The sequence below is a fragment of the Octopus sinensis genome, linkage group LG23 (genome assembly GCF_006345805.1).
Source record: "Octopus sinensis linkage group LG23, ASM634580v1, whole genome shotgun sequence".
NCBI classification, from domain to species: domain Eukaryota; kingdom Metazoa; phylum Mollusca; class Cephalopoda; order Octopoda; family Octopodidae; genus Octopus; species Octopus sinensis.
Window position 1 is genome coordinate 19,598,882 of NC_043019.1, and position 27,500 is coordinate 19,626,381.

The 27,500-nt window shown below is 37.8% G+C and overlaps 1 protein-coding gene across 1 annotated transcript in view; it reads left to right on the forward strand.

Moving 5' to 3' along the window:
- Window positions 1–27,500, forward strand: part of LOC115223559 (monocarboxylate transporter 4-like) — a 94,456-nt gene that overhangs the window by 912 nt on the left and 66,044 nt on the right. The gene's annotated exons all lie outside the window — the stretch shown is intronic.

The following is a 27,500-nucleotide window of genomic DNA, read 5'->3' on the forward strand; positions in this document are numbered from 1 at the left end:
ATATATATATATATATTATATATATATGTATATATATATGTATATGATATATATATATATATATATATATATATATATACACACATATATATACATATATAATACCTCTATCTGGTGTCTCAATTCTCTTGGATCCTGAAGATGATTTTATATACATTGGAATACCCAGCATTGAGTAATTATTGTTTCTGAGGAAACACATAAAGCCTGCATTTTTACCCACTCCATTTCATCAATTTGGATATATATATGTATATACACACACCTACATATACGTATATATACATATGCACACATATATAGATACACCTTAGTATGCACACACACACACACAAAAACACACATATATATATACTGCTACATACATGAATATATACATTCATCTGTACATGTATACATATATATATATATATGTATGCATGTTATTTGCGTGTGTGTGTGTGTATCTGTCTGTCTGTCTCTCTCTCTCTGTCTCTCTTTCTCTCTCTCTCTTTCTCTCTCTCTCTATGTATATATTGCTGGATATTCAACATCAATGTGCCTGTTCGACAGAGTGTAAGTATCTTGAGAGAAAAGTTGGTCATAAGAGGCATCGGATGTGGTGTGCAAGAGAGATGACTGCACTGGTATGGTCATGTGATGTGGATGAATGGGGACCGCTGTGTGAAAGAAGTGCCGATCTCTAACTACTTAAAGAACCTGCTGCAGAGGTAGACCCATGAAGACATGGGAGGCAGTGGTGAAGCATGATCTTCAAACTTTGGGCCTCACAGAGACAAAGGCCAGTGACCAAGACCTTTGGCGATATGCTGTGCTTGACATGTGTCAAGCTAAGTGGAATCATAGTCAAGGCTGATGCTGGTGTCACATCACTGGCATTTGTGCTGGTGGTACATAAAAAGCACCTTTTGAGTGTTGGGCCTCACAGAGCAAATTGGCTGAACTCCTTGCAAGTGTCAGGCCTCAAAGAGGCAATGACCAAGACCTTTGGCATTATGGCATGCTTGAGAAGAAGACCCGTCAAGCCAAGTAAAACTGCAGTCAAGGCAGATACTGGTGTCACGCAAATGGTACCTGTGCTGGTGGCATGTAAAAGCACCTGTTACACTCACAGAATGGTTGGCATTAGGAAGGGCATCCAGCCATAGAAACAATGCCAAATCAGATTGGGGTCTGGTGCAGCCTTCCAACTTACCAGCCCTGGTCAAACCGTCCAACCCATGACAGCATGGTCAACAGATGCTAAATGATGATGATGATAATGGGCATCCAACATTATGTATACATATGTATATATATATATATATATATAACAATTATATATATATATATATATATATATTTCTTTACTACCCACAGAGGGGACAAACAAGGACAGACAAAGGGATTAAGTCGACTACATCGACCCCAGTGCGTAACTGGTACTTAATTTATCGACCCCGAAAGGATGAAAGGCAAAGTCGACCTCGGCGGAATTTGAACTCGGAACGTAACGACAGACGAAATACGGCTACGAATCTCGCCCGGCGTGCTAACGTTTCTACCAGCTCGCCGCCTTTTATATATATATGTTGATATATCTTTTTCTTTTATGTATATATATATATATATATATATTCATTTCTATTTCTACTTTAAAATTTATTTATGCATTTATTTATTTATTTTAATTTTCAAATTGTAAAAATTTAAAATTTTATATCTTTTTTATGTCTACAAAGGTATATAGTGATTTTGTGTGTGTGTGTATGTGAGTGAGTGTGTGTGTGTGTGTGTGCACGTGCATACACACACAGCAGCAGGTTTCACATTATTCTGGGTTGAGAAGCCAAAGTGAGAAAAAAGGGAAGGTTGTGTTGGGTTTGCAATCAGAAGTGATAAGCTAAAGGACCCAGAACAACCATAAAGCATAACAAAGGCATAATGAAACTCCGGGTCCCCCTTTTTTATGGACGTTTTGTAACTGCTTTCTCTATTTATGCTCCTACACTTGCAGCTAGCGAGGGAAACATCCATGCATTTTATGAGGAGCTTAGAAGAAGTTTTCTGTCCGTCCCTTTGAATGAGAAGTTGGTTGTACTTGGTGACTTTAATGTGTGTGTGTTGGTGGATACTATGGTGCTTGGAATCTTCTTGGGTGTTATGGAATAGGAAAGGTGGACGACAATGGATTGCATCTCTTACAAAGGTGCTCTTAGCTAGGTTTGGTCATTCAGAATCCTTTCTTTCCTCATAAGCTGGATTCACCCAAAATCAAAGCCAAGTCACATCATTGACTTTGTATTAACTCGGAAAGCTGACTTACAAGATTTGTGCAGTCTCAGGATATTGCAGAATATTCTGATCACAGAATATTTTGGGCTAATTTCAAGTTCAGAGTCCACAAGAAGATTCGGGGCAGTTTCACACCTCTCCTTGAAAAATGCATTTTTTTAAAAAACTTTTTTGGATTCCAATGTCAGAGGTTATGAATATGCAAAAAAAAAAAATATTTCTTTGATTTCATCTCCCGCTCCCTTCATTAAAATTTTTGATTTTGTTTACATTAAAAAGATTATAACGAACTGATGAGTATATACAAATTGAAATTAAATCCAGGCAAAAACATTAAAGTGAAAAGAATTTGTGTTTTCCTTAAATTAATCGTAAATAATTATATAATGTAAATTAAATATACACCACATCCCCATGTGAGCCATTTTATGAGAAACAAACATTAATATTTAATAAATAATGGTATAAAGTTTAATAAGGGGCTCAAATTTCACCCCCTCCCCCAATTTTAAACTTTGAACTTTTTCATCCATTTATTTTCCTATCTATTTATCCCTATCCGTTTATTCATAAAATATATTTGTCAACTAAATGTGGTGGTTCTATAGAAGATGGTGTTACTGTTGTTTTTAGCCCCAGAAAGACATTCATATCTATCTATATACTTATTGAATTTAAATGTTTCAAAACATGGTTTCTTGCACATCCGGAATCTCCGACATCTAAAACATAGGGAAAAAAATTTCTAAAAAGTTCAAAATTTTAAATGGGAGGGGAGAGTGGTGGTGGTTGTTGGGTGGGAGGGGAATTTTGTTTGCATGTTTGTAATCTCCGACATCTAAAACATGGGAATCAAAAAAAAAAAGCTTTTAAAAATAATGCATTTTTCAAGGGGAGGTGTGAAACTGCATTAGCCCTGAAGATTCATAATGCAGGTATACAAGTCCCAAAGAGAATTGATGTGGAGCAGCGAAAACACCACAAGTTTTTCAGTTGTTTCAGGAGAGATGCAACAATGTTCATTTTGATGGTCCATGGGAATCTTTTTGGGATGGAAGATATAAAATGGGATCAGAGGTTTTAGGTTTTAAGAGGAGACAGACCGAGACCGGTTTGATTCCAATGATATGGTAATAAATGAGCTTTTAGCAGCAAAGAGATCCACTCAGGAAAAGCTTCTTGACCCAAACGTAAAGAACAATGTGCAACTAGAAATGTTGTACCAGCCTCAGAATGCAGGCTTGCAAAAAGAATTTGGGAGGCTCAAAGACATTTGTTGGAGAAATTTGTCTGAGGAAATACCGGCGGCCTATGACAAGAAAGACATTAAAGAGTTTTATAGTTTATTGCGACAAGCTTTTGGACCCCAGTCTTCCTCATATGTTCCCTTGAAGTCAAAAGATGGAAATGAGGTTATCAAAGATCCTCCTTGAATAATGAATAGATGCAGAGAACACTTTGCAGATCTTTTCTGTAGTGAACATGGATATCATACCAGATATACAAGTTTTTGTACATGGCATGCTGTAACTCAATTGAACAACATGTTTTCTTGGCTCAAATGAGATGGACTGGACATGTTATTAGAATGAAAGACGAGTGATTGCCAAAGCATCTTTTTTATGGTGAGCTCAACTCTGGTAAGCGGTCACAACATAAACCGGGAAAAGGTATAAAGACTGTGTGAAGGAAAACCTGAAGAAACTAGATATGAACAAAAGTGATTGGGAAACTGATGTTATGGATTGGAACAAGTGAAGAGGTGCTGTTAGGACTGGTTGCAATTCCTGGGAGGAAAAGATGATTCAGCAGTCTGAACTTAAAAGAGTCTGCCGCAAAGGAACAATTGGAACTGGAATGAACAGTGAACATTGGATATGGATTATATGTGACCGTGTTCTGTTGTCAAAAGCAGGATACGTGAATCAAATGAAGTCACAGGAAAATTGTAATGGCCAGGGAGGTGATGATCTTGGACACCAACTGCCTCTTTGCATGTCCTCTGCAATCAGGGCTATTTCTTGCATGCCCTGCCACCGCATAACAGGTATATTGGATCCTTTATCGTGAATAGCTGTTACATAGTGGCAGGGCGTGCTAGAAATAGCAGCCAAATCTTTGGAAGTGAGATAATGTTGAATGCACTCGAAAATATCATAAGAAAAAAAACTATTTTACATCGAGATTATGAAGTTCATGACATGATTATAAGGCGGCGAGCTGGCAGAATCGTTAGGACGTCGGGCGAAATGCTTAGCGGTATTTTGTCTGCCGCTACGTTCTGAGTTAAAATTCCACCGAGGTCGACTTTGCCTTTCATCCTTTTGGGGTCGATAAATTAATTACCAGTTGCGTACTGGGTCTATCTAATTGCCTCTTTTTGGCCTTGTGCCTTGAATAGAAAGGATATATATATGTTTATGTATGTATGTATGTGTTTGTATGCATGTATGTATGCAGATGTGTATATGCGTATGCATGTATATATGTGTATACACATGTATGTATATGAGCATTTACATATGTAAGTGTGTAGACGTGTCTGCGTGTGTGTATATGTATATGTAAACGTATGTTTATTGTACTGATATGTGTGTCTGTCCATGTTATATATATGACTGTTACTCTGTCGAAGTTTGTACGTATATATATATATATATATTCACTGTAAAAAACAAAAAAAACATTGTATTTTTTCGTTGTCAAATCCGTCTAATTGAAAGGTTAGAGATTCTTCCCTTCAAGGACGAAGTTAAATTCAGAACATTTTCCCATTATGTACCATTTTGGGCATTTATACCCCCAAACCCCAAATATCTCAATAACTGCTGCTCTAATTTACGTGAAACTTATTTCATTTCGTTCCTATTAACATTTCAGGTTAATCTTAATTCATAGTATTTTCCCATTATGCGCCAGTTTGCATTGCAAGCAAGACTGAAACTGACTTTTAATGGATTATAGATATGACAGGCTTTCCAGATTCATTAGCCTGGTGTTGTAATTACCATTCTATAATTTAGATGCCATGTTGAGGATTTAATTGTCTTCGAAGCTCTTTCCAGCATTCTGCTGACTGTGTAGCTTACACGGCATTAAAAAAGATTAATTTGAATGATCAGATTGTAAAAGTCTTGAAACATTAGTCTCCTGGATTTATGAATATCAACGTTCCAAATAAGGACCAATAATATCAAATATGGAAAACCCTTAATGTGAAAGATCAAATTTGACGAAAACAGGTTTGGAAGAAAAGCTATTTCTAATTTACACACACCATCTGTGTGTGTGTGTGTGTGTGTGTGTGTTAGGATGGAGGAAATTCAGAGAGCTGCCCTGTTGACTATGAAAGCTTTCTCTCTCCAGGCAAAAGGGAGATTGTATGATGCATGGTAGTTTGATGTGGGCCCTGATTGCAGAGGACATGCCAAGATTAGAAAGGAATGAGGCTAGTATGCTCTGCTGGATGAGTGCCAGTGTATTGAGAGAGAAGTAAAATCCCCCAATGCAGTGCTATGTAAAATCACCCTGTAAAGTGGTTGGCGTTAAGAAGGGCATCAAGCTAAAGGAACCCTGCCAAATCCGACTGGAGCTCTCTAGCTTGCTGGCTCTGGTCAAACTGTCCAACTCATAGATAATGGATGTTGGATGCTGCTGATGATGATGATATGTGTGTGTGTGTGTGTGTTAGATTAAGTGCAGATGTAGCTGTGTAGTAAGAAGTTTGCTTTCCACGCACATCATTAGGGTTTCAATCACACTGCATGGCACCTTGGGTATGTTCCTTCTAGCATAACCCTGAACTGACCAAAACTTTGTGAATGAATTTGCTAGATGGAAACTGAAAGAAGCCTGTCTTATATATATATATATATATATATCAAAACAGGAGATTGGAAACTGGTTGGCATTATTTATTCACCATTACATGTGTTCCATTTGCTAAAAGGAGTTACAAAATTGTACATGTAGGAAGAAACATGTAAGATCTCTCCTGTTAGAAATATTTTGAAGAGGACACAGCTGGGGTTTTAACTTTATCTACATATTGTGTGGACAGGGATTAAGTATATGTATGTATGAAGCAATGTGTATGTGTATATTTTACGTTGTTTATGTATGTGTGTGTGTGTGTGTGTATGAGGCTATCAAACTAAGTAAGTACATTCGTATGAAGCTAATGTGTGTATATGTATATTCTGTGTTTGAGGCCATCTGATGTTGGTGTGTGTTGTAGGAAGATGTGAATTGTGTCATAATGGATGGAGGTGTTACATGGAATAGAGTGGTAGGTGTTGGGAAGAGTGGGATGAAAGTGTGTGTGGAGTAGGGAGAAGGAGGGTGGGATGCAGGTGGGATGTATTTGCTGTTTGGACATCGTGTGCCTGGTGTTGGCCAATGCATTGAATGGTGTAGAGTAGGTGTGTTGTGGATGGGGCATTAAGAAAGTGGGAGGTATGTAGTAAGTGTAGGTATGTGTGGAGGTGGCGTTTAAATGAAGGGAGGTGGAGAATGTAGACTGGGGGGGTGGCTGATGTGTACAAAAAAAAATCAACTCCTGCTCTAGAACAAAGGAGGGAGTCTGGGTGGCCTCTGTATCAGGCCTGTCAAAACAGAGACATTGCAAAGAGTGACCATTCCAGCAGAAATAGCATGGGACTGGGTGGAGGGATGATTTTCGAATCTGATGTCCCAAAGGTGTTTGGCACAATGGTGAGTTAGTTGCCAGCTTGTTTGACCAGTCTATGAGGAGTGACCAAAGCGAGCAGAGGATAGAGGTGAATGAGTTGGCAAAGGGGTAAGAATTGATTGTGGTTACTGGTGAGGAAGAGTCAGGAGTAGGAGCCTGGATGAGAACAAGGGAAGGAGGGAGGCTGAGTGCCAGGAATGGGGGAGGAGCTGCTATGGACCAGGTTGGTCACGTAGGTTGTGGGTGTGTTTGAAGGAGGGGAATGGTGGGTTGGGGGAAGATGTGGATGGTGGAGGGGTCAAATAAGTGGGCAGAGAGCATGTAAAAGGGTGTGTTGGAAGGGTGGGGTGGGAGGAATGGTAGATATGGGGTAAATGGAGGCAAGTAAAGGTGGGGTGGGTGTGGGGAGAGGGAGACTCGATGCACAATCAACAGACCAGGCATGAGCAAAAGCAGTAAGGACAACAGTGGTGGGCAACCGCTTTGGGTGAAGTTGGGACTGAGTCTCAAAGTCAGAGCCAGCAGAGGTGGAGGAAGTGAAAGTAAGAGATGAAAGGTTTGGTGTGGGTAGAGTGGGAGGAAGAGAAGTTGAGGTGGGTCTTATGATGGATGAGGGTGGCAAGAGAGGAGTGGTGGTTGGAAACAGAAATATCTAGATAGTTGGAGACAGAGCAGGAGAATTTAAGGGTAGAATGATAGGACTGGATGGATGAGAGGAAGGAGACAAGTTGTTGGTGAGAGGAGAGTGAGGTGGCACCAATACAGTTGTAAGTCAAATGATCACATGGCTCAGAAGTGAGACCAGTAAACGGAGAGAATATTTGGGCTTTAACGTAACCAATAAACAAGTTTATGTAGTTGGGACCCACTCTTATTGCCATAGTCACTCCCGAGACCTGATGGTATAAACTCTCCTGCAAATAAGAAGTAATTCAAGGAGAGAACCAGTTCAACCAAATGGAGGGGCTGATTCTAATTGAAAACATTTAAATAACATGAAATACAGTCGAATATTGCCATTGATAAGAAGACCAATCTTTTTCAAGAAAACAGAGCCTATACTATACAAGCAAGGGATCAGAAACTTGGCAAAAAAAAAAAGTCTCAAAGTTGAATTTCTGAAATTGGTGGCACAAATTACCAATTTTAACCAAACTGAACATGTAATGGAAGGTTTGAACGAGATAGTGAAAATGTTCATCTCTTACTGAGCTGGAAGAAGTTTACACTGAATTAGATGTTAAATTAACGTTTTATTACAATGGTTATTAAGTTACTGTAGGCTACTGAGTGTGTGTGTGTGTGCATGCGTATGTGTGTCTATGTATATATCATCATCATCATCATCATCATCATCATCATTTAGCGTCCGTTTTCCGTGCTAGCATGGGTTGGACGGTTCTACTGGGGTCTGTGAAGCCAGAAGGCTTCATCAGGCCCAGTCAAATCTGGCAGTGTTTCTACGGCTGGATGCCCTTCCTAACGCCAACCACTCCGTGAGTGTAGTGGGTGCTTTTTACGTGCCACCTATATATATATATAGACACACACACACATATATACTGGTCTGGCTCTCATATGGATATTATAAGAGTTCCAGTTGATTTGATCAATAGAACAGCCTGCTCAGTAAATTAGCATGCAAATGGCTGAGTACTCCACAGACTCACATGCCATTAATGTAATCCTTGGGGAGATTCAGCATGACACAGAATGTGACAAGGCTGGCCCTTAATTACAGGTACAATTCATATTTACCAGATGAGTGGACTGCAGCAATGTGAAGTAAAGTGTCTTGCTCAAGGACACAAAGCGCTGCTGGGAATTGAATCACGACCTTGCAATTGTGAACCAAATATACACCAACCACTAAGCCGTGTGGTATACATATCTATCTATCTATCTATCTATCTATCTATCTATCTATCTATCTATCTATCTACCTATCTATCTATCTATCTATCTATCTATCTATCTATCTATCTACCTACCTCTCTATCTCTCTCTCTCTCTCTCTCTCTCTCTATATATATATATATATATATATATATATATATATATATATATATATATGACAATGATGATGATGTATACATACATATATATATGTATACATATATATATGTTTATATGAAGTTCTGATTCAGCACAAATAGCTGATTTGGTTGGTATATATATACTTTATGAAATAGCAGACCAGTTCCCAAGCATCGGGGGAGGTCTATATCGTGATGACTGTTTACTCCACCTTCAAAATGTTTCTAACCAGAAAGTACAAAAAGTTTAGAATAGTTTGGTTAAGCTTTACTGTAGAATGGGCTTAGGCATCGTTTTTGGATAGTACACTTAACTTACACAATAATTCGTACTTCCCATGCCACAAACCATCGACCAATCTTAAGTATATTAGCCAATTCAGTAATCATCCTAGGGCAATCGCTAAGAATTTAGTTTAAAATATTTCATTCAGATTGTCTAAGTTATCTGCAAATGTTGACATTTTCAACAATAAGGTTGAATTTTATATCTCTGCCTTACTTAAAGCAGGCTATACAAAAACAGTTACCAACATTAATCCTATTCAATCTTATTCTACCTTTAGTAATGGAGACATGAAATCTAGTTGTAACGATTTGGACGTTTTTAGTTTTAATTCAGATGCCAACACCAAGCGGAGGAATAGTTTTTTACAGAGTAAGGGAGATAACCGTTAAGCCCCCTTTTTTTCATTCTAAAGGTAAATTGATGTCTTTTAAAGATAGTTACACTAAAAAAAGGCAGCTACGAGCAAAACTATTTGATTGATTATTCCTTATGGGAGTCAAATTAAATCTAATCTTCCTTTCTAGTTTTGGGAAGCTATTATTAGGAATTTCCCAAAGAATTCTTGGTATTAGTCGATTATCAACTCACACATGTTTAACATTAGCTTTTCTAACACAAAAAACCTTTCATAGATTATCTCTTCACATAAATAAGAATGCACGACCACCCTAACTCTGGCACCCCTACCTCTCTCTGCCTCACTGTCTTTCTCTCTCTCTAGGCCTCACTCTGTCTGTCTGTTTGTCTCTCTCTCTCTTGTGATTATCACTTGCTTCGCCAAGACTTCCTCCACCCCCACCCCCACCCTATATAAACCAGCGCACGCACATGGACTCCCCTACACAATTTTTAATACCTCTGCCGAAGGATACGAATCTCAGAAGATGCTCAGATAAGAAGTTTTGTCTTTTCAACCTCGTTCGTCAACTCTTCTGTTTCTGCACAGATCATAAAACCCCTCATTAGTTCTTTTCATTATTCTCTCGATTTCATTACCATGTAAAATAGTTTCGTCTTCCTCGTTGTTGCCTTTAAGATAACCTTAGTTCATGCATGTCCTTAACCGCAACATATTCAGTTATTCAAGTTTATGACAGTCACTTGTTTCTCTAATTTTGTCATAGATTGGTTGACTGAAAACTTTCAGGTTTTTCAGTTCTATTTTACTATTATCGACATATAAACTAGTGCATGTGCTCGGATTCCCCTACTCGATTTTTAATACCTCTGCTGAAAGAATATATATCCAGAAGATTTGAGCAAGGCCGTTGCCAGTACTGCCTGACTGGCCCTCATACCGGTGGCACGTAAAAGCACCCAATGCACTTTCAGAGTGATTGGCATTAGGAAGGGCATCCAGCTGTAGAAACCCTGCCAGATCAGATTGAAGCCTGGTGCAGCCATCTGGTTTGCCAGTCCTCAGTCAAATCGTCCAACCCATGCTAGCATGGAAAGCGGACGTTAAACGATGATGATGATGATGAAGGCTATTGCCTCTGAAGTCAATTCCAACAGAATTAAGTTTATGTCAAGTAACTCTAAAATTAAAAATTCTATATACCAGTGTAAAATTACTTCTGGTACCAATGTCTTCTTTTTATATAGGTAGTTCTTCTCAGTTATCTAAAAGAATTTCTAATCATTACTCTACATTTAGGGATAGTAATAAATGCAACAGTACAGGGCTTAGCAAATTAATTTGGTATCTAAAAGATCCTAATAAACAATTTAATTTAGATTGTTTGATTCTCTTCATTTCATTCCCATATGATAAGGGCAAAGAATTCTGCCAACTCTGTAATAGTGAACCATTTTCTAAGAATCCCCTTGTAAACACGCTTATAGAGTGTGCTTATCGGTGTAAACATTGGCAGAAACATATCACTAGTTCATATAAGTGATATTTTTTATTCTATATAATTTGGACATTGATTTTCTTCTAACATTTACTTCCACTAGATATATCTATTTCCAAGCCTTTAAGCTTTTATTTTAATTCAGATATCGCTCTATATTTCCACCTTTATTAGTTTTCTGCCTATTTCTTTCCTTTACTCCTTCTCTTTCCATAAGCTACTTTTGACATTATATCTTCTAAGGTTTTTTTTTTTAAATTTAATAGCGATCCATTCATGATCATATGCAGTCATCACATTCTGTTAAAATGTTTTATTGATGAGTTTGGTTTCTTTCTTTCTTTCCCTGATGAGAAGATTACATTGTTTTACACCATTTTAGAAATGGCAGACCAGTTCCCAAGCATCAGTGGAGGTCTATATCGTGATATAGTCTTTGATATCGTCTTTGAAACATATGTTGGAAGTAAAAGAATTTGAATAACACCTGTGTTTAACTCCATTTATTTATATATATATATATGATGATGTGTACATACATATATATATATATATGCATACACTCACTCACACACACACACACTCATACACACACACATATATACATACATACATATATCTATATATATGTTTATATCTATAAATCTCTTTCTCTGTGTGCATATATATATATATATATATATATACACACACTCACATATATATATATATATATATATATATATATATATATGAGTGTGTGTATATTTATATATACATGTGCCAGATTGGAGCCTGGTACAACCTTCTGGCTTGCCAGTCCTCAGTCAAACCATTCAACTCATGCCAGCATGGAAAGTGGATGTCAAATGACGATGATGAAGTATATATATATATATATATATATATGTACATCAAGTAGCTTGCTTACCAACCACATGGTTCTGGGTTCAGTCCCACTGCATGGCACCTTGGGCAAGTGTCTTCTACTATAGCCTTGGCCCGACCAAAGCCTTGTGAGTGGATTTGGTAGACAGAAACTGAAAGAAGCCCGTCATATATATGTATATGTATGACGGGCTTCTTTCAGTTTCTGTCTACCAAATCCACTGTGCGTGTTTGTGTGTCTGTGTTTGTCCCCCACAACATCGCTTGACAACCGATGCTGGTGTGTTTACGTCCCCGTAACTAAGCAGTTCGGCAAAAAGAGGCCGATAGAATAAGTACTAGGCTTACAAAGAATAAGTCCTGGGGTCGATATGCTCGACTAAAGGTGGTGCTCCAGCATGGCCACAGCCAAATGACTGAAACAAGTAAAAGAAAGTGTATATTTATATATATATATAATAATAATAAATATTAGGGAATAAATCCAAATTTACAGGGAAAAAATCAGATTTAGGATTAAATCCAATTTTATAGTAAAATATTAAAAATATTATTTTTACTTTTTATTAAAATTTTATGTATTGACTAAGTCTTTCCTTGTTTGTTTTACAAAATAGTGGTTTTGTCTCTAATTAATATTATATATATATATATATATATATATATATATATATATATATATATATATTGAGCATTGCAATGCAATGTTGAATAAAACAGAATTATGACACTTGCACATTTATTTGATATAACCACTTCTGTTTCGAATTACGTCCTTCAGTCTTGGTGTGAGTGCTTCACATGTGGCATGCAGTTGTTCTTGCAGAATCAAAGCCCATTCCTAGCACAGTTTTACCTTCTGAACATTGAGCAAAATATGAGGAGTGTTCGAGATCGTTGTCTCCAAAATGGATCAAACAGAAAAATCCAACGAGTTGAGATCAAGGTTTCTTCAGGGTTATACATCCTTGCCTATGAATGGTGGAATGTTGGATGATGGATGATGTTGAGTCCTGTTGGAGGCTCCAAGGTACACCTTGAAAGTTCTCATTCACCCATGGAAGCAGTTCAGCTTCCAGAATGTCACTAATGTATTACTGGGTCTTAATTTTAACACCCGAGGGCACAAAAAAGAAGGGGAGACCTTCCAGTATCTTCACAGCTTCCCAAACCATAACTGACTGTGGATTTTGATGTTGATTTATGAGTCTACCCTCAATGGAGCCAGACACACTCTGAAGTCAGTCATTCTGGTGGTTTACTGTCTGTTCAATGTCAAATTTCTCTTCATCCATGAACACCCAGGTTTGGCAGTGTGTCTTCAGCAATCTGATGCAGAATAAGACAGCTTCTCTCCAGTCTCATGGCCTTATAAACTTACGTGAGCTCATAACAGCAGATCATCTTTTTGGGGGCTGGGTTCTGAGATCCTCCTTCAGTACTCAGTACTTTAATGTTCAGCTATTTTTGCTGTGGAATGACAAGAATTTCACCGTATCTTTTTTCTGGTACTTTTGATAGGCTGAAGGATCTACACACTTCTTTTTCAGCCACATCCAGGCCAATCAGCTGTGGAACCAGCCTCTTGAAATTTCTTGACAATTTCCCAGGCTTTTGTTTGGTTAATGTTAAGCTTTTTTGCTATAGCTGTATTACCTTCACCTCCTTTGAGGGGGGTTATGCTTGTATTTCCGTCTATAGCCATCATCTAATTTATAAATCTGAATTTATTTAGTCTGAGACAAAAAGAAGACACACTAAGCTTTTATGATGATGCATAATTTTTATATCTTATCACATTTATTGATAGTTATGAGAGCCTGAAACATCGGTTGCCTGAATCTCTGGACACCATATATATATATAATATATATATATATATATATATATATATATATATATATATATACATACATACACATACATATATATGTAAGTATGTATGTATGTATGTATCTATATATTCAAATATAAATTAGAAGCAACTCATCTTCATGCACAGACACTCTCTCACACACACACACACACACACACATATATATATAAGTACATATACTAAGGAATGACAAAATTATTGCATTTGTTATTTGGTTACAGTCATTTGGATAATTAGTGGATTTTTTATATTAATTAACAATGCTGGATCATACAATTAAAAAATTATGTAAATCTATACAATGTTGAATGGCAGTTCCATCAATCATCTCTTCAGACTAGTTCCACTACCAGTGCATATAGCTGAATTTAGCCTAATGAATATAACGAGAGGCAGGAACTTAGAAGATCAGTGTAATTAATTTAACAGCAAGTTGTCATACTATTGAGAAATGCCCAATTTAGAGGAGTTATGAAGACAATGTGTGCTCTGAGTTCTTCATTTATAACCAACCAAGACCACACACACACGCACACACAAGAAACTGTTACACTTGTTGTATGTTCATATCATCATCATCATCATCAACATTGTTTAACGTCTGTTTTCCGTGCTAGCATGGGTTGGATGGTTTGACCGGGGATCTGGGAAGCCAGGAGGCTGCACCAGGCTCCAGTCTGATCTGGCAGTGTTTTCTACAGCTTGATGCCTTTCCTAATGCCAACCACTCCGTGAGTGTAGTGGGTGCTTTTTACGTGCTACCAGCACAGGGGCCAGAGGGGGCTGGCAAATGGTCATGATTGGTTGGTGCTTTTTACGTGCCACCGGCACAGGTATCACAGCTACAATTTCCATTTGATATTTATTTATTTTGATGTTGATGTACTTGACTCAATAGGTCTCCCCAAGCACAGCAGGTCACCCTATGATCCAAGGTAAGCACAGCAGGTCGTTCTGCAATCCAAGGTACTTTGGATGGGCTGTGGCTGCTATGCGAAACTGGTGCAGGAAACAGCCATGAACTCACGTTATTTGTCGGGTCTTCGCAGTCATAGCATATCTCCAGAGATCTCAGTCTTTCGAAGGTCATGCTTGACCACCTCATCCCATGTCTTCCTGGGTCTACTTCTACCCTGGATTCCTTCAACAGTTTGGGAGTGGCATTTCTTCACACATCTCTCCTCATCCATCCGCAGTACATGACCATACCAACGCAAACATCTCTCCTGCATGCCACATCTGATGCTTCTTATGTCCAACATTTTTCTCAGGGTGCTTACACTATGTTGTGCATGGATACTGACATTGCACATCCAGCAGATCGTGCTAGCTTCATTTCTTAGCCTATGCATGTCCTCAGCAGTCACAGCCCATGTTTCACTGCTGTGAAGCATGGCAGTTCGCACACATGCGTCGTACAATCTACCTTTCACTCTGAGCGAGACCCTTTATCACCAGTAGGGGAAGAAGCTTTCTAAACTTTGCCCAGGCTATTCTTATTCTAGTGGTAACACTCTCTGAGCATCCACCCCCTCTACTAACTTGGTCACCTAGGTAGCGGAAACTATCAACTACTTCTATGCATATATACACACACATATGTACATACATAGATATATATGTATATAGGTATGCATATATGGGTGCAGGATGTCACAAGATGTAAACAACATGAAATACGAAAATAACGAGCGAAATAAATGGAAAACAAGGCAAGTAACATTAAAAAAAAACAACCCTTCATCAGTTGTCAGCTGACCTTCTGCTCCTTATTTCGAGCAAAGAACGACAAGATAAGACTTTGAAGGCAGTTGCTCCCACAAACCAAAATAAAATTTGGGATTTGCAGAGGGTCAAAGAAAAAAACAATATATACGTATATATATATATATATATATATATATATATATATATATATATATATATATATATATATAAATGTTAAAAAAAGTGATAACTTATCACAATATTTTTAGAAGTGGCATTAGTTGGAGGAAGAGAAATATAAGAGAAATTCAAGAGAAAGTCTTCAAAAGATAAGAACATGGAATTAGACTGAAGGTAGAGAATAAATCGATTGCTACAAGAGTGTGATTGGATATTATTAGCTCTTCCTCCTCCCCCTCATCATCATCCTCATTATTATTATTATTATTTAACATCTGCTTTCCATGCTGGCATGGGTTGGACTGTTTGACAGGATCTGACAAACTGCAAGGCTGCATTGAGCTCAAGTATCAGATCTGCTATAATTTCTATAGCTAGATACCCATTCTAGATACCCATTCTGGTACCCACTGTTTTACAGAGCTAACTTGCAAGACAGGAAAAGAAGAGGGACAAATGAAAAAGTAGCCCCTACTAATTGGGGAGTATTTGTGAGAGGGGAAAGTGGAGGTGGGTGACTTTATGTCAGGTGCTGAATGCTAAAATATGATGGAGGGAGGAACTCAGGTGTCCTGGTGTCGAGAGGAAATCTATTGCTGAGGAGATAAAAGGAAGATGGTGATGGAGAGTCAGAAGAAACTCTCAAGGTACAAGAAAGTGAACATAAGAAATGATATGGACAGTGGCTGGTGGGAGGGGACGAGAGGTTGAGTATTTTCATAAGAGGGTTAAAGATGGGGGTGGAGGTGAATATAGTGAGTGATGAAAAAATGTGGAGGTTTGGTTGAAAGGAAATGGCAACATGGAGAAGATTAATGTGGAAGATTAGTTACAGAGGAAATAATTTATGCAGGAAGTATTAACATCTAAAAGACATTTTATCACACTTGTGATAAAGCTAGAGTAACACAATGAATAAGAATGCTATCATTAACCCTATTCAAATTAAGTAAGTTTGCTAATTGGAATTTTAAAGTATGTTTTATTGAATTGGTGGGAACATTAGATAAGGATTATTGAGGCATGCAAGCCAGCACATCACAACAACGACTGGATCTTGTGATGACAGACTAGAACTTTTGTTGGTTATCCAGTGTAAATAATGGACATGCAGGAGTTGTAGTGGCATTATGGGCAGGCTAACAATAAGGGTAGCCCTCATATGTGGGCAGTGCACATGGGTATTAAGTGGAAAAAAGACCTGATGGGAAACAGATCCTAACAACCACTGAGAAGGGTCCTTAGAAGTAATTGACAGCTTTTGTTTGCTGGGTTACCTTGTTAGTAGGGATGCTGACAGGGGTTTTACAAAGCATTGTAACCACACTAAGAACATAGAGGAGAACATTCTAGTTGCTACTGTATCTCTGTTAGTAAGAAATACACTCTCCATCAATATCATGTTACACGATGTTTGAGAAGTGCAATGCTGCATATTAGTGAGCGTTAAGCAGGCTTTGTATGAAAACTCGAAAGAAATGAAGCAATTGTGGTTTGTTGGGAGTGAAATGTTGCTGTGTGCAGGTGATGGAGTACAAACAGGTTGGCTACAAGAGGCATTAAATGTTGTGTGGAACAAAGAAGATTGCTTTGGCTGTTTTGAATGGATGAAGTGAGCTGTATAAAAAAAAATATGATGAGCATTTAAAGTGGGTGGAAGCTGTGTTGGAGGAAGGCCTAGAAATATATGGAATGAAATGGCAAAGGCTGTTCTGAAGATGCTCAAAAAAGGGATGATAAAGGACAATGAAAGGGGCCATATACAGGGCTGGAGAAGAGACACATTTCTTTACAAGTATGACAATAAAAATGCTGAAATGAAGGTAACTGAGATGCTTTCAATGCATTCAGCCTTGATCCTCTTTGCCTCTCTTTCATTCAATTGCCTCTTCACAGTGGCCTTTCTGCCTCCCTAATACATCTTAGCTGTCTCTCTCACTCTCTACCACCACTCTCCTTCCTTGCTCATATAAGCACTGGATCTTCTCACCCTCAACTGAACACACTCATCATTGAATGAGAAGATTTGGAACAGTTGATTCAATGCCGATGGTTTTAGCACAGCTAACTGAACCAACAACCACTTTGGCAAATACACACAGACACACAGACACCAGCACAGGCAGAAATATTCATATACAGAGAGTGAGAGGGAGAGAGAGAGAGGGGTAGGAAGGGAAAGAGCGAAGTGGTAGTGGGAGGAAGCAAGACAAAAATTAAAATACTTGATATCTAATTAGTGTTGAATCAGCTTGGGAAATATGTGACACCAAAACAGCTGTGCCAGGATGTCTCACACACTCCTCATCACTCTCTCTTTTCCTCACTAACCACTCACACTGCTCTTTCCTGTTTATTACTCTCACCTCAACCATTTTCACCCTCTCACAACAATAACTCTTTTCCTCCCAACATCTTTTCATACCTCAACCCAACTTTAGCTTAAGCCATCGCCTTCTCTTTTCTTCTCCCTTTCAGTGTTGTGGACACTCTTTAGTCTTGTGAGTTAGAAAATGACTTCACTACTGCTGGTGTCACAATAAGATACATTTAGGACACTTTGATGAATCGAATAGCAACAAAGTAGGGTTGAGAGAAATGTTTAATGTTGATGAGGTGTAACGACCTATCAGCTCCTGGTACCATGATAAAAGACATCCAAGGAAGAAATGGCCCTTGAAATTATTTAGGAAGGCATTAGCTTCATTAAAAGAATCCTTGGGGCCATCATAAACAATTTAACCCATACCAACTTAGAAAATGGACATAAATGATGATGATGGTAATGGTGAGGAGAGTGATGGTGATGATGATGTAAGTATTATGATCATGCACATCACAACAACTTGTAAGACATACAAATTCTCATACACATGTAGCAGTAGAGTTAAGAAGCTGGCTTCCCAACCATGTGGTTTTGCGGTTCAATCCCACTGCATAGCAGCTTAGGCAATTGTCATCTATTATAGCCCTGGGCTGACTAAAGCCTTGTGAGTGGATTTGGTAGATGAAAACTGAAAGAAGCCTAGGGGGCTTATATGCCCTAATTTTAGACTATTTTCTGTAGCCAATATTCAGTGAAGGCTTATTTTATTTACACACAGACACATTTTCTCTCTCTCTCTCACCTTCCTCTCTTTCACCCCTCGCTGCCCCCCCCCCCCTTCACTCTCTCACTGGAAACCTACAAAATGCTGACAACAACTGGGAACTTTCACAGAAACAGTGATGTTGACAGGCTCTGCCGAAGAAGAAATGAAGGTGGTAGAGTGTAGACGGCCTTCGAATACCGTATCACTCAGGCAGCACTTGCTGAACAACAGCAGCAAAAATAAATACATAAATGCAGTCCTGAAAAGTGAAGTGAGCAACATTGTACGAGTGGGCAGTGAGCTCCTCAAGAAGCACCCTCTTCCTGATGATCTCCTATACAGCCCCAAAACAGCTGGGCTCTCTCTTACCTCAGAGAAGACCTGGATGGAAAGCACTCAGCATACAGAATAAAGACTATGCATGGGTATGTTGCCCGGAAGCTTGAAGATAGTAGAATTGACATGAAGCACAGCCTCTTTTGGACACAAGACCACTATATCACATCACACTTTGTAGGCTATGCGTTTGCAATCCATGAACAGGAGATGGCCACAAAGTACCTGGTGAACAAGAGAGGCAGTGATGCTTTTGTAATCCCAAGGTGCAACCCCATGTGTAGGCTATGTCATGCTTCTGTGGAAGTCATTATGCATGTGATTAGCAACTGTCCTAAAATGTTGTCACGGTACAACCTCCCAATGCGGAACGATGTTGTTGCTTAAACAATTTACAATGCCCTCCGCAAAAAAGACTCTCCTGAAATAAACTTAGAAAATCCCTCTGTTATGGAATACATTCATAAACACCAACTCAAGGAATACTGGTGGAATATTCCCATCAAAATTTCTGTCAAATGTAAATGTAACATTGTTGTTTGGGACAGAAGGGCAAAGGTATGTACCATGATAGAGGTCAGCTGCCCAGCGGATATAAATGTCTCTTTGAAAAACAAAGAAAAAGAGGATATCTATGGACAATTGCCTCAAAACCTCCAGCTTCTGTATCCAGACTATGAATTCCTGTTCATTCCGATAATAATTGGAGCACTGGGTTTTGTTAGTAAATGCTTAAAGGAGAATCTGGATGAACTGGGATTTTCAGAAAGGGAAATTGACTGGCTGATTTGTACATTACAAGTGCAGTGTGTGTAAAAATATGCAAAGCTTTTCTGAAGTTCTAAATGTGAACTTGTCTGTGTTAACTTCATACCAAATACGAAGCCTTGTATCTTTGTTGGAAACTGGTTCCTACCTTTGTGGCAAATTTGATAATAATCAAAAAATAGAAAGACATACATCCATACATACAAACAAAATACTCTGTTGTTGATGTTGAAATTCCAATGAAGGAGCCTTGGATCTTGGTTAGAAACCAGCTCTTTCTCTACTGGCAAGAAATTTTGAAATAAAATTGAATAATGACATTATACATACATGTGTATATATATATATATATATATATATATATATATATCATCATCATCATCATCATCGTTTAACATCTGCTTTCCATGCTAGCATGGGTTGGACGGTTCAACTGGGGTCTGGGAACATAATTGCCACATTCCCAGTCAGATCTGGCAGTGTTTCTACAGCTGGATGCCCTTCCTAATGCCACCACTCTGAGAGTGTAGTGGGTGATTTTATGTGCCACCGACACAGGTGCCAGATGAGGCTGGCAAACGGGCACACTCAAATGGTGCTTTTTACGTGCCACCGGCACGGAGGCCAGTCAATGCGGTACTGGCTACGGCCATGTTCGGATGGTTTTCGTATGTGCCACCGGCACTGGTACCACAAAACTACAAATTCCATTAATGTTCATCGAGTTTGCTTTCGATTTTGTCCATTTTGTCCATATATATATATATATACATATATATATATATATATATATATATATATATATATATATATATATATATATACATATATATATATATATATATAGGTTATAAAATGAGATAGGGGTTGAAAATTCAACCCACCATGGGATAATATATATCCAATATACTGCTAGATAGGTACCCAACAAAATTAATACATAGATGTTAAAAATTGTCAAACAATCAGTTCATCTATTGCATTATATGGGTAAAGGTAATAATATTACCGTAAATTAATACTACAAAATTAGAGAATGGAGAAATATACTTAAATCAGTAAAACATCAACTATCCGATGATACTCAATCCATACTTTAATACACCATTACATATGAGTAAAGGCAATACATAAAATGAAATGAGATATACAGTAATAGTAAAAAGATAAAGAGATATAAGTAAAAAATTTTCAAATATAATATGCAAATAAATCAAAACTGACAGCTGTTTCGGCAGTGAGGACAGTCATACCTCATTTAACCTATAAGCCATAAAGGCAGGTATAAATGAGGCATTAACAAGGATGCCCCACGGCCTCTTCAGAGAATTAAATTAAATCTCTTTATCTCTTTACTATTACTGTATATCTCATTTCATTTTATGTATTGCCTTTACTCATATGTAATGGTGTATTAAAGTATGGATTGAGTATCATCGGATAGTTGATGTTTTACTGATTTAAGTATATTTCTCCATTCTCTAATTTTGTTGTATTATATATATATATATATATATATATATATACATATATATATATATACATATATATATATACACATATATATATATACATATATATATATATATATATATATATATATATATATATATATATATATATAACAAAGTTGAGTTGTGGGGTATCGCACGAGTGGAATTATATACGAAAGAAGGTTTGAAAATGCAATTTAAAAGAATGTTTATTTACTTAACCGGTTTCACTCTTTGGAAAAAGATTGTCAAAAGTAACATATGGAAGTTTGGTTGCGTTAATTATTGGTTGTTGCAAATTGCCACATTACATGTATATATACAGTCTTTGGTAACAGGGACATGTTAAGGACATAAAAAAGTACAACAGTATGATGAGAATATTTGAAAAAATGGGCAGAAAAGATTAAAACAAATATATTATACATCTCAGGGTAATTTCCAGGAGGAAATATCAAAAAAAGTTCAGTACAGAATATTATGAATTCAAAAAAATTTACATAATTGCCACATTACATGTATATATACAGTCTTTGGTAATAGGGACATATTAAGGGCATAAAAAAGTACAACAGTATGATGAGAATATTTGAAAAAATGGGCAGAAAAGAATAAAACAAATATATTTTTGGAAGTTTGGTTGCGTTAATAATTGGTTGTTGCAAATTGCCACATTACATGTATATATACAGTCTTTGGTAACAGGGACATGTTAAGGACATAAAAAAGTACAACAGTATGATGAGAATATTTGAAAAAATGGGCAGAAAAGATTAAAACAAATATATTATACATCTCAGGGTCAGTACAGAATATTATGAATTCAAGGCGAGGTTGTTTACTGACCTGTCCGTTTTAGCAGAAATGTAGAATTGAAAAAGATGTACCCGTTTTTTTCTTTTTTTGGCTTTCCTTCAAGCATCAATGATTTTGGGGTTACTACAGACACACAAACACATCTATTCACACCACATGTATGTGTATGTACGCACACATACACGCAGAGACACACATATTCACCTCATCCTAACCCCAAAATCATTGATGCTTGAAGGAAAGCCAAAAAAAGAAAAGAACGGGTACATCTTTTTCAATTCTACATTTCTGCTAAAACGGACAGGTCAGTAAACAACCTCACCTTGAATTCATAATATTCTGTACTGACCCTGAGATGTATAATATATTTGTTTTAATCTTTTCTGGCCATTTTTTCAAATATTCTCATCATCCGAAAAGTTCTACCTGCGACGATTTCATCTCAATCGAAGGAGAGGAGCTTTCTCCATCCGGGTTGCAGATCCGTGGAACAAGCTGCCAGACAAGATGGTGAAGATGCCGATGACCGCTTTGTTCAAAGCCTCCCTTGACCTCAAGTGGCCTGAACTCTTTACATGAACACCACCCTGTACTTAACTCCATGTCCCCCTACATGGCCTTGCTATTTGCTTTTGAGCCAAATTAACTAACTAACTAACTAACTAACTACTGTTGTACTTTTTTATGTCCTTAACATGTCCCTGTTACCAAAGACTGTATATATACATGTAATGTGGCAATTTGCAACAACCAATAATTAACGCAACCAAACTTCCATATGTTACTTTTGACAATCTTTTTCCAAAGAGTGAAACCGGTTAAGTAAATAAACATCTTTTAAATTGCATTTTCAAACCTTCTTTCGTATATATATATATATATATATATATATATATATATATATATATATATATATATATATACATACATATATATATATATATACATATATATACATATATATGTATATATATGCATGTATATATATATATTTGTTAGCATATACTTTTAATAGCATTAATGATAATTAAATGTTATATAATTATTTTATTTGGTCCATGTAATACTGAGCACTGTATAATAGATTCTTATAGAGTTTAATGGCAGCCAGCATCTTTGTCACCTACTTTTCCAATCAACTCTGACCCACCTCCACAGTTCTCATTTCAGTTTTTGCTCCTGGCAACTCATTATGCATCCTCACTTGTCCTGTAGGTATATGATATTTGGGTGCTTTCGTTTCTGCCACCATACACATGTATGCATGTATATATATATATATATATATATATATATATATATATATATATATATATATATATATATATATATATATTATGTTGGATGTATACATGTGTGTTTGCATATGGATATAGATATTTAAGCCCCTTGCTGTGTGTGCACACCCCATCCTCCCTTCTTGCCAATCTGAAGCCCCGTCCCCTTCCTTTGCCTCTCCCTTTTGGTGCACTCACTCTAGATGGTGTACAGAATTTAGGAAATTGTAATTCTTTGAGTAAATTAACTATTATCTATGTACCAGATTTCTCTGCCAGCTCACAGGTCTTCTTTACAGGCACTGACAACAGCCATATTCCAACTGTCTTCCCTCTCTTCCTTGCAAGTACAACGACTTTAGGGCAGCCATTATCAGTGTAGGTGCAATGAAAGGTAGGACTGGTGAGATTGCTGAAAAGATTGAGTTTTGTTATGTAGGTGTGTGATGTGCAAGAAGCAAAACCGAAGAGAGCCTCTGCTACATTCCACCTACATTCCAAAGAACATAGGTACAAATTCCTTTTTGTAGGCAACAGTAATATGATGGGTGGTGTAGGCATACTTTTGGCAGAAAAATGGGTAGATAAGGTAATTTAGATAGTCAGAGTGTGTGATGAGATTGTTAAGCTGGGACTTATCTTAGATAAACGAACAGTTATATTTATCTCTGTCTATGCTCCACATTCTGAGCTGACAAATGATTAGAAAGACCAATTTTTATGAGGTCCTTTTGCATACTATCTCAACAACAAATGATAGAGACTTGATTATTGTGACGGATTACTTCAATGGACATATTACGCAGTATCCTCATGGATTTCTTGGCGTGTATGGAGGTTATGGTTTTGGCTCTAGAAATTAGAAGGGAACAAGGTTCCTGGAGTTCTGTCATGCAAATGATCTGATGATTTGAAACATTAGCTTCAAGCAACCAGCCAGTTAGCCACCTAATCCCCTATCAATCCAGTGGGCACACAAGCCAGATTGACTACATCCTTACTAGACAATGAGACAGACAGATGCTTGGAAATACAAAGTCTTTCTCAGTTGAAGATTAGTAGTTAGTGACATCAGAATTAGAGCCAAGACTTGGACAAACAAACAAGTTTGGAAAAAGAGGTCATGGAAGCTCAAAGATCCAACAAACAGGCAGAAAGTAGGAGACTGGCCAGTATTTTACAGTATCAGGGTCAGAAGCATGAGGTGCTCTGGATTGCAAAACAGTGGATTAGAGAGAGAAAAGGAGATATGTTGTAGGTGAGAAGTGTGTGTAGACAGATAATGGCAATGCATTGACCTAACAGAGGGATCAGCTATCCTAGTTCACAGCAGTATGATAGATAAGGCAATTAAGGACATGAACACTGGGAAGGCTCTTTGTCCATCAGGAATTGCCACGAAGATGCTTAAAATACTCTGGTGGAGTAGGATATGGCCTAGTTGCCTGTATGGTGAGTCAAGTTATACAGGAAGGTATCATATCTGATGACTAGTGCAGCAGTATTATGGTTGGCCGTTACAAGGAAGATGCCTTAGAAGTAATTGAAGAGGTATCGAAATACTGGTCAAAGTCATGAAAGTTGTGGAGAGAGTTATTAAAGCCCAAGTTAAACTCACTTCCAAGTGAGAGAAATGCAAGAAAAGTATAAAGCTAAAAGTAAACCATTGTGCTTGGCATTTGTTAATCTGGAGAAAGTCTTTGACAGCATCCCTTGTTCTGTTATCTGGTGGTCTTTAAGGAGGTTAGGAGTAGATAAATGGCTTGTTAGAGCCATAAAAGTCATGTATAGTGATGCAGTCAGTAGGGTGAAAGTCAGCCACGTGATGAGTTCAGCATGCAGGTAGGAGTTTGCTAGGGCTCAGATCTCTGTGTCCTTTTACTCATCATAGTCCTCCAGGCCATAATAGAGGAATTTAAAACTGGTTTGCCATGGGAACTACTATAAGCTTATGACCTCATCTTATAGTGGAATTCTAGGTTGTTTCCATACCAGGAAAAGAAATTCCAGATATAGAAGAAAAACCTGGAATCAAAGGGCTTTAAAGTTAACCCGGTGAAGATCAAAGTTGTTAGACAATACTGTCTTTCTTTTAGGTAAATGGTCCTGCTCAATATGTAGGAAAGGTGTTGGAAGAAATTCCATTTGTTGTATCTGGCACTAACTATGGACACATAAAAGGTACAATGAAATCACAGATCAGTCAACAAAGAGTTTGTTTTTTGTATATGCATAAGAACAATAAGCACTAAGGACACACAGGAATTCAATTTTCTCAAATGTCCATGAGGAGTTGCTGTTACATAGGGTGTCTGTTACCTAGGTAACCAAATTAGCAATGGAAGGGGACATTCTGAAAGTATTATTGCTAGAATATGAATCGGATGGAGGAAGTTCAGATACCTCTGTTGGCAACTAAAAGCCTCTTTCTCAGAGTGAAAGGAAGATTGTACGATGCTTGTGTGTGAATGGCTATGCTCCATGGTAAGGAAGCCTGAGCCCTGAATGCAGACAACATGTGTAGACTAGAGCAGAATGGAGCTAGTATGCTCCATTGGATGTACAAAACATCAGTGCATATATATGACAAAGTGTAAATGAGATAAAATTCATGCATAAAAGGAATCATGCAAGAGAGAAGACAACGAGGTTTCGGTCGTGTGATGCATATGAATGAGGAGAGGTGTATAAAGAAGTGTTGATTGCTTAAAGTGGATGGAAGCTGTGGAAGGAGGAGGAGACCCTAGAAGACATTGGATGAAGTGTTGAAGACTGATCTCAAGATGTTGTGCATCATGGAGAGGACAATGGACTGGAATGCCTGGTAATACGAGAATGAGGTTCTTGAGAAGCATCACCATCCTCAGCAGAACGAAACTCTGCAAGCTCTGTGTATGATGTGCTCTCTTCACCCACACATTACATGAATCCACCCCTTTTCCTATCCAATTAACCAAACTGCATATTATACATCATGCTTGTCTCTCCTCCTCCTCATCCTCCTACCACCCTTCAAGCCCCTATCCTTCCCCACTGTTCTTCACCTGCCAAATGTATCATTGCTATTCTGCCACCACTCCCCCTTTGTAACCCTATTCAACACTCTCTGCATTCCCCTTCTCTCCTTCTCTCCGTTTGCTCTCCCACGAACTGCCTGCTCATGCATCCTGTCCAATCTTCTCCACTTACATTCACTTCGCTGTACCATGAGAACACACCGCCCCCCCCCCCCACCGCCAACTAGGGTAACCTTGGATCTCCTTTACAACAAGACACTTGTTTCTGATCCTCTATCATAGTTTAACTTCTCTTCACCTGGTATGAAGCCACCCCCGTCAATACCCCCCCTCTCAATTGAGGGATCCATGTCTCGCAAGTTACTTGATGACCTTTTTGGTACCAGTACCTTATGTAAAGAGATTGGCATTTGGAAGAGCATCCTGCTGTAGAAACTCTGCCAAAAGTGAAAGTAGTGCTTAGTGCAGTCCGATGGCTTCCAGGCTCCTGTCAAACCATCCAACTCATGCCAGCATGGAAAACAGACTTTAAATGCTGCTGCTGCTGATGATGATAAAGATATGCATGCATACATGTATACATGTGTGTGTGTACATCCTGGCCTTATCATGTGATGATTGTAAACATGTAACGTCATACACATCATGTTGTGTGCTTTTAGTTTTCCATAAAAAACATGTTTAGCCATGGGAAAATATTGCCTTGTTTGGAAATAGGTGAAGGATGGCAACTTGGGCACACACACACACACACACACACACACACACACACACACACAGGGTGATTGGAAAGTAACTCCTTATTTTAAAATACTTATGAATTATTTATTAATTACAACTTTTTTCTCTATTTTGTGTTTTGTTTTTTGTAGTTTGAGAATTTAATCTGTAGTTATATTGCTCTTGTTGTTTGTGAATGATTGAAT